Raw genomic sequence first — 12679 nt, 5'->3', positions numbered from 1 at the left:
TGTCTATCACTTGCTGCTTTTGCTGTTTGACATGCATGTATGGAACGATCTGACTAGACTGTATGCAGACCAAAACTTTTCACTATACCTCGGTCCACATGACAATAAATCTAATTTAAAATTCAAATTCAAGTGTTTTAGCTTCACCAGATTGACACCTCATTTTTAGGTATGCTGGTGTTGCTCCTGTCATGCCCCCTTGCACTTTCATTGAGCCAGGTTTGATTTCCTGGCTTGATGGTAATGGTAGAGTGGAGGGTATGCTGGGCCATGAGGTTACAGTACAATTCTGCTGCTGCTGCTGCTGATGTCCCACAGCACCTCATGGTTGCCAAGTTTTGAGTTGCTAGATCTGCTTGAAATCTATTCCAATGGTTCATTCTTGCGGTCTGCAAAATCGTCAAATATCTGTGGACCTCGTGGCAGACTAATAGCTTTTTTTCACTCAGTGTTTAATGCCACACCACTCCTGGTACCCTGTAATGTTCTTGTTGGATGGCCTGATTTATATTACAAGAACACTTGTAGCTAAAGCTATATACAATTTTTTAACGTCAACTGTGGATAAACTATATACAAAACAAAAGATGAATAACAGTAAGATCAAGCACAAGCAATTTCTCTCCAGCTTCCCCCAGCCTCTCTGAGGGGTCACCTGACTCTAACATTCACTTATGCACAAGTGAGACTCTTAGTGGTCAGTCGGTTAATTACAACACAACCATGATATCACTACATTGAGGACTATCAGCCCACCTACCTCCCAACTGTATACCACTGTGCCACCACCTGTGGTAGATCTGTCCTGCCAGTGGGACATTATCGGTAAGGTATGATTCTGTAAGTATGACTATGCCAGACTGTTGCTTGACTAGCCTATGGGACAGCTCTCCCAATTTTGGTTAAACTTCCCAGATGTTAGTAAAGAGGACTCTACAGGCTCAACAGATCTGTGCTCTTGGTCCGCCCGGTTTCATCCCTTATTTTAGGCTTTGTAGTGGGTTTGATACAACAGAGTGGAATTTGAGAGCCTTTTCAGAGGCATTTAACACATTGGTGTGGAACTGGAGTCACATGTAGGCCAGACAAAGTAAGAGCAGCAGGTTTCCTTCCCTAAAGGGCATTGTTATCGAGATGGGTTTCAGGTCATGGTCATCATTAGACTTTTAATTCCAGATTTTTCTAGAATTCCAATTCTACTATCTGTTGTGGTGGGATTCAAATCCAAGTCTATACAGGGGAAACATTCAGAGAATTAGACCACATGAGAAGCAGTGCAAAAATTAGAAACTTGAAAAGAAAACAAAATTAAACATTTCTGAGTATTTCAGATGAAAAACTAGATTATTATTGACTAGTATACTGAAGTATTTAAAGATTTTGATACATTTCAAAACATTTTCAAGTGGGCATTGTTCCTATTCTTACAGATAGCCATGACATCCCTGTGTGTTTTTCTGCAAATGCATGCAGCTGAACTGCACTACAAAATACAGAGCAATGTAATTATTGAAACAATAGAAACATTTAAAATATTTAATTTTAGTGTTCTATTTATTCTGAAAGATGTTGTTTCTACAATTTTACATTACTGCTATAATAATTAATGTGATTTCTCATGGCTCTTCTTTTAGTACATTGTTCCATAAATCTGTTTTCACTTGTTGTCTCTGAATCTTTGTCTTTGTTCCACACTCCAATTCTCTGACTCCAAGCATTACATCTTGAAGAACTATTCTAATCAGCCCCACGTACAATGTTGGATTCAATTGTTGGATCAAAAAACACTGATGTTTTGGGTAGCTGATCACTCTGTCTGTTGCTAAGTTATCTGGGGACTGGTCTCAAAAATTTGAACTCCGACTGTTAAATCGATAAGTCCTGGTACTGTTAATGGGAAACATTGGGGGCGATTCTCCCAAATGGAGACTAAGTGTTCATGCCGTCGTGAATGCGTTTCACAACGACGCGAAACGGGCACGGGGACCACCAATTCCATCCCCCACAGTGGGCCAGCACGGCGCTGGAGCGGTTCACGCCACTCCAGCCTCCCTTCCCAGCACCCGCGCCAACCCGCACATATGCGGAGGACTTCTTCAGTGCACCTGCCCCTACGCAACATGGCGTGGGGGTTCAGGGGCCGGCCGCACAGCAAAGTAGGCCCTGGGGGGGAGAGGCCGGCCCGCCAATTGGTGGGCCCCGATCATGGACCAGACCCCATCGGAGGCCCCCCCCCACCCCGGTGAAGGCGCGCTTTTCCCCACCCCACAGACCACCCCCCGACCCTTCGCGCAGAGTTCCCGCCGGCAGCGACCAGGGGTGAATGGCGCTGGTGGGACTCTGCTTTTTCTACGCGGCCGCTCGGCCGGCGGCGCGTCAAACGTGCCGGCGCAAATGGCGCCGATTCTCCGCACCTCGGAGAATCGCGTGCCGGCGTTGAGGCGTCATGGCGCGGTTGCGCCGATTCTCCGGCCTGGCGCAGCGCTCGGAGAATCGCGCCCAATGTTTGGTGCAAATAGACCTGCCATCTTATTTGGAGCCAATTCAAGATTAAAGAATGGCTTATTTGCCCTCCCAAGAGGAAATTTGTGATTTGTTCATTACACAAATGTTGGTTTGGGCCTTTGCTAGAAGAAACACAGATACTAGGGATTCCTTAAGAGCAGTATGGTGAACAGAGCAATCTACTATCTAAAATGCACCACCATTCTCTTGACCTCATCATGGGCACACATCATACTCCATTAAATGGTGGCAGTTTGGCATGTGGAACTTACTTTTGTGTAAAGTGGCTTATCACTCTGCACTCCATTCATCAAATTCCGGTGAATACATCTCCTCTGGGTGGCATGGTGGCATAGTGGTTGGCGCTGCCTCACAGTTCCAGGGACCCGGGTTTAATTCCGGCCTCGGGTGATGTCCATGTGGAGTTTTCGCTTTCTCCCCGTGTCTGCGTGGGTTTCCTCCGGATGCTCCAGTTTCCTCCCATAGTCCAATGATTAGTGGATTGGCCATGCTAAATTGCCCCTTAGTGCCCAAAAGGTTGTGTCAGGTTACGGGGATAGGGTGGACGCGTGGGCTTAAGTATGGTGCTCTTTCCAAGGGCCAGCATTTGTTGCCCATCCATGAGGGCATTTTGCCAACCAATGGTACACAAACTGGTACACAAATTTTTCAAGAAAGGATTGAGACAGAAAACAGTGAACTACAGGCCAGTTCATGTACCATTGGTTGGCAAAATGTTGGAATCCATTATTAAGGAAGTCCTAACAATGCACGTAGAAAAGTACAGTATGATTAAAACAAGTCAACATGGTTTTACAAAAGGGAGATCCTGTTTGACAAATTTATTAGAGTTTTTTGATGATGCAATTAGTAGGATAGATAGAGGGGAACCAGTAGATATAATATACCCAGATTTATAAAAGACCTTTGATAAGATGCAACGAAAGGTAATGGTTCATGGAGTTCACGGATAAAGGATTGTTTGACAGATAGAAAGCACAGAGTGGGCATAAACAATGCTTTTTGAAGTTGGCAGGCAAGGAATAGTAGACAGCTGCAAGGATCAATGCTGGAACTGCAACTGTTAACAATCTATATTAATGACTTTGATGAAGAGACAGAGAGTAATATATCTAAGTTTGTTGATGTGGGAAGGTAAGTAGCAGGGAGGACTCAGAGGGGCTGCAAAAAAAAATATGGACAGGTTACATGAGTGGGCAATAAGATGGCAGATGGAGTATAATGTAGCGAAGTGTAAAGTTAGTCCCTTTGGTTGTAAGAATATTTTTAAAAGGTGAGAAACTTAAGTGTTGATGTTCAAAGAGACTTGGGTGTGCTTGTACTAGGAACACAGAAAGTTAGCATGCAGGTGCAGCACGCAATTAGAAAGGTGAATGTATTGAAAGCGGATTGGAGTACAGGAATAAAGATGCCTTGCTACAATTGTACATAATATTGGTGAGATTCCATCTGGAATACTGTGTACAATTTTGGTTCCCACGTTTTACAAAGGATATACTTTCATTGGAGGTGGTGCAGCAAAGGTTCACAAGGTTGATCCCTGGGATGGGAGGATTGCACTGTGATGAGAGTCTGAGTAAATTAGGCTTCTATTTTCTGGGGTTTAGAAGACTGAGTGACAGTCTCATAGAAATCTTCAAATTTTCTTGGGGGCTTGATAGGGTGGATGCTGAGAAATTGTATCCATTGGATGGGGAGTCTAAAACATAGGGGGCACACCCAGTCTAAGGGTAAGGTACCAATCCTTCAAGACTGAGGTGCAAAGAATTACTGCATTCAAAGGACTGTTAGATGAATTGGACATTGTGGCGATTAGGGGCTTTTCACAGTAATTTCATTCCAGTGTTAATGTAAGTCTACTTGTTTATTTGATGATTATTATTATCTTTGGAATTCTCTACTCTAGAGATTTTGTGAATACTCCAACGTTGAATATATTTAAAGCTGGGATAGACAGATTTTTCGGCCATCAGGAAATTAAGGAGTTTGGGAAGTGGGTGGCAAGATGCAGTTGAAGCTCAAGATTAGCCATGTTAGTATGGATGGCGGAGCAGGCTGGATGGGGCTTGTGGTCCACTCCTGCTCCTGTTCTTCAGGGTAATTATGGATGGACAATAAATGCTGGCATTGTCAGTGATGGCCACATCCCATGATTGAATGAAAAAGATACATGTTTGACTCCTGGATGGTAACTGGAAAACGGACTCAGGCGTAAGATCTCCGTTCATGACATTCGCAGGGGCCAACCAAATGGTCAACAAAACAGATGCTCGGATATTCTGCAACTGGTAGAGCGGATTGACCAATGAGGACAGTCTGGATAGCGGATATAGCCAATCATTTGATGTACTTTTCACGCAGCAGCCATTGGGGTGAGCCAGCTAGCATTTGCTGCCAATGAGCAGCGCTGCTCTCCGCTGGTGCGTTTGTGGCTGGTGGTCCTGAGCAGCCCGGAGGCTGCGGGGCGATTGGTGAGTTCTCAGTACGTTCACTCAAGTTATGCCCGCCGACATGTCCTTTAAATGACACGTTGCATTAGCTAAGTCTCTGGCAAGGGATAAAAGTTGCTGTCGCCGCTTCTTGTGTACCTGAGGCACTTTTTAATCAGGTGCAGCCCAAGTGTGACGACGAGCCTGCCACCGGACTGCCTTGCAAAACAAGAAGTTGTGAGGGAAAACTCCCTGACAACGGAGCCTGTGGCGTTTGGCTGGAGCGAGTGGTGTTTGCTTACTTGTCTTTCTTGAAACCAAAACACGTCCAGTAACAGTCGGTGACGTGTGCAGGCTGCATGTCTCCAAGTTGTGTGCACCTTCTGAGAGATGCCAAGAAGCCATCGGGGTAAATGGTGAAAGATGGATGACTGAATCCTCCCGAGTCGTGGAGCAGTGGTTCGCGGAGGTTCCGGAGCGAGGTCGGGATCGTTAAGACTTCCCCGGAAAAATCCAGACTTTTTTTCAGGTATGTGACCCGGGAGCTGTGCAGTCCCCCCCCCCGTGAGGGAGCTCCCCAAGTGTCGCCTCCTTAATCCGCAGCGAAGTTTTGTCACAGACTCTCGCGCAACATCGCTGCAACACCCCAGTTTTAGCAAAAGTTTGATGTGAGAAGCGGAATTTTTAAAAAACCGGACAGGATCCATTGAAAACCTGAGGGTTTGGGTCGATTAATTCTATTTTGCTAGGATTTCTAGTTTCGATCGTGAATTCGTCCTTCACCCAAGTGCGGGACGACCGCGAGTTGTGTGACAGGCAGGCATCACTTGGAAGGAGGCGTGTCAGCGTCAGGCATTATTATGATGATTTGATATTCGGTATTCTACAAAAACTCCAATTTGGTCCGCCCAAAAAAGCTTATCAAATCTCACTTTTATGTTCATTGTGCCCTCCTCCCCTTTTGTTTCAATTCATCGAGTGCAACCTGAATATGAAATTATAGTTGCATTGGAACTTGGCATCAAGTTGCATCTCATCTCTGGAGTCCAATATTTCCAGCACTTTCTATTTTTATTTCACACGTCCAGCATCTGCAGTGTTTTGCTTTTATTCTGTCGTTCAACTCTTGTGATTGGACCAAGTCTGTGCTGAGGTCTGGAGCCAATTGGCCCTGGCAGAACCGAATCTGAGCATTGACAAAAAAGGTTATGGGTGCTGCTCGGTGCGCGACTGTTGGCGACTTGTTGCGCCATCTTGACGATTAGCAGATGACTGATGGAGCGTCAATTGGCCAGATGGGATTGGCCTTGCATAGCTCAGTGCATTGTCTAGTAGATGCCAGTGTTCTCGCTGAGCTGGAACAGTGTAGAGAAGGGGTCAGCTAGTTCTGGGGCATAAGTTTTCAGCGCTATACCAGGTTGTTGTTGTGCGGGCCTTTTTGGTGCCCTCTAAAGTCGACTATGTGGGTGAATTCTGCTCCTTTTTTTTGCTTTCCTCTCGCTTGTTGTTTAGTTATACTTTTACGACTCTATCCCATCACTATTTTGTGAACTGCTTATGTGCCAAGTTGCTGAGAAACCTGCCTTATTGATCATGCCTCTCCTCCTCCCCAATTCCATGATGAATTTTAATCCATGGCATGACTGAAATGAGAATAAGGAATATATGCTAAGTGTTGTCCCATTGCTTACAATATAGTGCACAGCACAGAAATATCAATGAAATGTACTACCACACCACAAAATATTCTCATAATTTTGGAGTAAACGTGATGTGATGGATCTTAATTTCAGGATTAATCAGTAAAAAAATTCTAAATGCAACAATATTTTAAACAAAAAGCAAAGGATTAATGAAACAAAGGGCAAAATAAAAGTTAGGGATGCAATATTTGTATTGGCAAAATGAAGGATATGTATATTTTTAATTAATGTTCAGCTTTTTCACAACTTGTTTATTTTTGATCTTAAAGTGGTTGGAGAAAGGCGAATGAATGTCAGCAAATATGGCTGTTTGCAGGGTAGTACCAAATTGATTTGGCATTGTTTTTCGTTATCATAATTATTTTTCAAATCTTCTGAAATAAATTTAAAAAACACAGGTGGTGGAAGTGATCTGCATGGCTGGGGTCTGGGGAGAGAGGGGGGGGGGGTGCAGGGGGATACAGGTCTTGAAAAGATTGTGGGGAATACTAGGATGGTTGGTATTTTTCGTTTTAATTATACTCCTAGAGACCCTGATTTTAAATTTTTCAGATTTTTGTGTCTTGTTACTTTTTGTTTAAATTGCATAATAGGATCCCAGAATAACATTCTTCTCTGCAGGATGAATTTTGTATTTACCTGGCTCAATTTGTTGCTGCAAATACTAATTTTTGGAAGAGCAGCTGATTCCCTCAAGCTACTTAGTATACCTGAAAAGATTACTGTCTGGTACTGCTGGTGTTGACTGTAACTTTCAGCTTATTTGCGTATCTTGTACGTTTGAAAATGTGCAGATGCTGAAGACCGGAAAAATAATTCAGCACTGAGAAAGTTAAAGGTGTAGCTCCGGCAATGCTTCAAAAGGAAAACCGAGGGATAATGCATAGCATTGCATGAGGCAAATCAAAACAAGGACTGGCTCAATGGATTGCTAACATGTTGCCAAACTACAGATTTATTCACTGTTAACTTGAAGGCGCAGGAAAGTTCTTGAGCCAGAATTGCACTCGGAACATTCTCATGCTTTCCTTACTTACACAACTCTCCACAAGTCACAGTGCAAAATGGAAGAGCGTGGGAATTGACTTTGCATTCATGGACTGTACATTATTGACAAGAGTTGCTTGTGTACCCTATGGATTTGCTCATGAAGCACAGACAACTTTGTATGGTTTTGTTGTAGCTAGCTACTAGCATCAAGTAATGGTAGTTAGCTTGAGCAGGGCTCTAATACAATCACATGGTTTCAGACAAAATCAGAAAACTGGAACTTTCGTCTGAATCCTACTGTTATGCTACTGCCCCCTTGTAACATACTGCGTCAATTTTTTTTGTTGTTCATTGGCAGTTATAAATTTTAGTGATTTTCCCCCCCCCCCAGTATTTCGAGCTCCAATGGACTTGATCGAGGTTTATAAATTGAAGGAACCAGGTTGTGTTTACGTAAACCAATTAATTCCACTGAAGTTAGGAAGAACCAGGGATCCCACTTAACACATTGTGTGAGTGCGAAACTAGGCAGAGTTGAGCAGTTGGTCTTTTCCCAGAGAATACTGGACCTGTGGAACAGGTTACTGTTTCGTTTGACGAATGTTGATTCGCTGTATTCTGTCAAGCGAGAGATGGATCGGTTTCTATTTGAGGCAAAGATCACCTCACACAGTTTGTGTTGTAAATCAGGGCTAGTGTTACCTCCTGTCTGGGTTTTGATGACCTACTCGGGTTGGAGAGCAATGTCCCATCACATTTCCCTCCCAATTGATCTGGATTTTTCATCTTGAGATGTGGAAGGTTTTTCCATCAGTTTCTTTTGCCTCTCCCAGGCGATTATAAGGATTAAGGTGGGTTGGAAATGCATGTCTTTGCTTGTGGGATGTTCTTGGAGTCGCAGTTGCTAGTGCCATTTCTAAGTCTTTGATAGTACATAGCATTTATTTACATTATTACACTGAGGGTGAAGTGCAATGGCTAATTCTTTTTGAGATGTGCAGTGGAGAATAGCCACAGGGGGTCAGATGATCAAATACTCTATTCTGCTACATGACTTCCAAAGATGTTCTAACACTCAAGCAAAATATTTTTGTATGAAGAACAAGATGCCTATTCCTCTTTGTGTTTTCTGACTACCCAAGCTGTAAGAAAATGAAATCAACATTGGGACAATGAGAATTGTTTGTTATGGTGGATATTTACCCACTGTCAAATAGGCCAGATTGTATTTCCTTTCCGGTGGTCTAAAATGTTGTTCACCCGTTGCACTGAATCAGCAGTTACTGCAGGAGGTAGGATATTTTGCTAATTTGGTTCACAACGAACCTCCGCCATTAAACATATGCACAAATAACAGTCTTGGAAGAGAAGTGATGGAGGTTCTCAATTGAACTCCATATTTTAATGAAGACAAACTTTTAAAAAAAGTTTTAAACTTGCTACAGTGTAACCTTCTGCAAGTTGTGAAATTGGTGAAATATTTAAAAACAAAATGAAAAAGTAATTTGCATGGTATTTTGGTAATGTTCCATATGGTACGGCACTACTTGTTTTTAAAAGAGTCAAACAAGGTACAGTGGTTAGCACTGTTGTCTCACAGCGCCAAGAGTCCCAGGTTTGATTCCAACCTTGGGTGACTGTCTGTGTGGAGGTTGTATGTTATCACGCGTCTGCGTGGGTTTCCTTTGGGTGCTGCAGTTTCCTCCCGCAGTCCAAAGCTTTGCAGGTTGGGTGGATCAGCCATGTTAAAATTGGCCATGAGTATCCAAAAGGTTAAATGGGGATAGGCTAGGTCGTGGGCCTAGGTGGGGTGCTCTTTCAGAGGGTTGGTGCAGACTAGATGGATCAAATGGCCTCCTGCAGTGTAGGATTTTATGATTCTATGTAACACTTCCAGGCAAAATGATTACCTTTGTTGGCTGCTGCACTCCCATTTATTTTAGACCAGAAGAATCAAATGGTTCTCTTGACTGCAAGGCAGTTTGGTGAAATTGGGTGCAAGAGTAATTTCAAGAACAGGATTTTATTGGAGTTTGTGTAATGATACAAAGGACTGTAGACCATTTAGAGATTTTGGGTAAACTGTAGAGAAATCCTAGTCAAACTGTATGGTAGCTCCGCCCTGCTAGGCAGGGTATAAGAGCCCGTGCCGCCCCAGCAGCCTTCATTCTGTACCTGAGCTGCTGGGGGAAACATCTAGCTTATTAAAGCCTTCAGTTGGACTACAACCTCGCTTTAGTGGTCATTGATCGTGCATCAATTTAATAAGCTAGATTTAAAAGGATGGAGCTCCGAATCAAGCCGGAGTGTCTGCAACTCAGTCCCCACGCGGCGAACTCAGCGGCAATCTTCAAGCACTGGCTGGCGTGTTTTAATGGGTATCATGGGACGGCTGAAAACACATCCACGGGAGAACAGAAAATGCAAGTCCTGCACTCGAGGGTGAGCCCGGAGATTTACACCCTCATCGAGGAAGAGGAAGTCTTTGATGCAGCAATAGAGCTGCTAAAAGGACATTATATTCGCCCGGTAAACCAGGTCTACGCTCGACATCTGCTAGTGACGAAGCGACAAATCCCTGGGGAATCGCTGGAAGAATTCTACTACGCACTCCTGGTGTTGGGAAGAAACTGCAGCTGCCCGCAAGTTTCGCCGAGCGAACACACTGAACTCTTGGTCTGGAACGCTTTCGTGGCAGGTATGCTGTCCTCCCAAATCCGCCAGCGATTGCTGGAAAAAGACATTCTGGGTCTCAAGGAGGCACGGGCCCTCGCAGGCTCCCTGGATGTGGCCTTCAGAAACGCCCGCGCTTACGTACCCGACCGCGCGGCAGCCCCCTCGGCAGCGTGGAACCCCTCCGCAGCCGACCCCGAGACATCCCCCATCCCCCCGCAAGCTTGCGCTGCAAGGCGGCCTGGCAGCACCGGGGGGCCCCGCTGCCAATTTTGCGGGTTGGCCAAGCACCCCCGCCAGCGCTGCCCGGCCCGTGCATCCACCTGCAAGGGATGCGGTAAAAAGGGCCATTTCGTGGTGGTGTGCCAGGCCCGTGCGGTTGCCGCGGTCTCTGGCGACGAATGCGGATCGCCACCACAAACCTCTCCACGGTCCCCGAGCGGCCAGCGGGCGCCGCCATCTTCCTTCTCCAGGGCCACATGAGACCCCCGCCATCTTGTCCCACGGACGCCACGTTAGATGGATGGGCGCCGCCATTTTGTGCACCACAAGCCATGTGCGACTAATGGGAGCCGCCATCTTGGATGGACCCCCAGGACCCCAGCTCGGCTGACCACACACTGCCCGAAGAGAACACTCAACGGCCGCGATTAGCCTCGGTGACGCTGGATCAGTCCCGGCCTCGAACACTCTCAACTGCTACAACGACTGTATTTATCAACGGGCACAAGACATCCTGCCTAATCGACTCTGGGAGCACGGAGCGCTTCATACACCCCGACACGGTAAGGCGCTGTTCTCTCCTCATCCATCCCGTTAATCAAAAAATCTCCCTGGCCTCCGGTTCACACTCAGTGGAGATAAAGGGGTTTTGTGTAGCAAACCTCACAGTCCAGGGAAGGGAGTTTAAAAATTACCAACTCTACGTCCTTCCCCACCTCTGTGCGGCCACACTCCTGGGTTTAGACTTCCAAAGTCTAACGTTCAAATTCGGCGGCCCTATACCCCCCCTTACTGTCTGCGGCCTCTGTCGACCCGCCTTCCCTGTTTGCAAACCTCACCCCGGATTGCAAACCCGTCGCCACCAGGAGCAGACGGTACAGTGCCCAGTACCGGTCAGAGGTCCAAAGGCTACTGAGGGAAGGAGTGATTGAAGCTAGCAACAGTTCCTGGAGAGCTCATTTAGTGGTGGTAAAGACCGGGGAGAAGCATAGGATGGTCACCGACTACAGTCAGACCATCAACCGGTTTACGCAGCTGGACGAGTACCCTCTCCCCCGCATATCCGACCTGGTAAACAGGATCGTGCATTACAAGGTCTTCTCCACGGTGAATCTCAAGTCCGCCTACCACCAGCTCCCCGGTCTTTACCACCACTACATGAGCTCTCCAGGAACTGTTGCTAGCTTCAATGACTCCTTCCCTCAGTAGCCTTTGGACCTCTGACCTAATAAAGATCCGGTCCTGGGCACTGTACCGTCTGCTCCCGGTGGCGACAGGTTTGCAATCCGGGGTGAGGTTTGTAAACCGGGAAGGCGGGTCGACCGAGGCTGCACTAGTGACCGCAAATACACTGCCTTCGAGTCAGATGGGCGGCTCTATTACTTAAGGGTTCCCTTCGGCATCACCAACTTGGTCTTCCAGTGCGAGATGGACCGAATGGCTGACCGGTACGGTTTACGGGCAACATTCCCGTATCGCGATAATGTCACCATCTGCCGCCACGACCAGCAGGACCACGACACCAACCTCCGAAAATTCCTCCAAATCGCAAAGATCCTTAACCTTACATACAACAGGGATAAATGCGTGTTTAGCACCAACCGCCTAGCCATCCTCGGCTACGTAGTGCGAAATGGAGTTATAGGCCCCGACCCTGAACGCATGCGCCTCCTTATGGAGTTCCCCCTCCCTCACTGCTCCAAGGCCCTGAAGCGCTGCCTAGGGTTTTTCAGTTACTACGCCCAGTGGGTACCCAACTATGCGGACAAGGCCCGTCCCCTGATCCAATCCACAGCTTTTCCCCTGTCGATAGAGGCTCGCCAGGTCTTCAACTGCATCAAAACGGGCATTGCAAAGGCCACGATGCGCGCCATCGACGAGTCCCTCCCCTTCCAGGTTGGGAGCGACGCGGCCGACGTAGCTGTGGCGGCCACCCTCAACCAAGCGGGCAGGCCCGTGGCCTTCTTCTCACGTACCCTCCATGCTTCCGAAATCTGCCATTCCTCAGTCGAAAAAGAGGCCCCGGCCATAGTAGAAACTGTGCGACATTGGAGGCATTACCTGGCCGGCAGGTGGTTCACTCTCCTCACTGACCAACGGTCGGTTGCTTTCATGTTCGATAATGCACAGCGGGGC

At 46.5% G+C, this 12679-nt stretch overlaps 1 protein-coding gene across 4 annotated transcripts in view; it reads left to right on the top strand.

Moving 5' to 3' along the window:
- Positions 1–4966: 4966 nt before the first annotated feature.
- Positions 4967–12679, top strand: part of arhgef28a (Rho guanine nucleotide exchange factor (GEF) 28a) — a 680059-nt gene continuing 672346 nt past the window's right edge. For 3 of the 4 annotated variants that reach the window (XM_072516093.1, XM_072516090.1, XM_072516091.1), the window contains exon 1: positions 4968–5484. The gene's annotated coding sequence lies outside the window, so the exon portion shown is untranslated. Of the gene's footprint in view, positions 5485–12679 lie in introns of all 4 variants that reach the window. The other variant, XM_072516088.1, reaches the window with a different exon arrangement.

This window comes from Scyliorhinus torazame, chromosome 9 (genome assembly GCF_047496885.1).
Source record: "Scyliorhinus torazame isolate Kashiwa2021f chromosome 9, sScyTor2.1, whole genome shotgun sequence".
NCBI lineage: Eukaryota > Metazoa > Chordata > Chondrichthyes > Carcharhiniformes > Scyliorhinidae > Scyliorhinus > Scyliorhinus torazame.
This window is presented reverse-complemented; position numbering and strand designations above follow the sequence as displayed.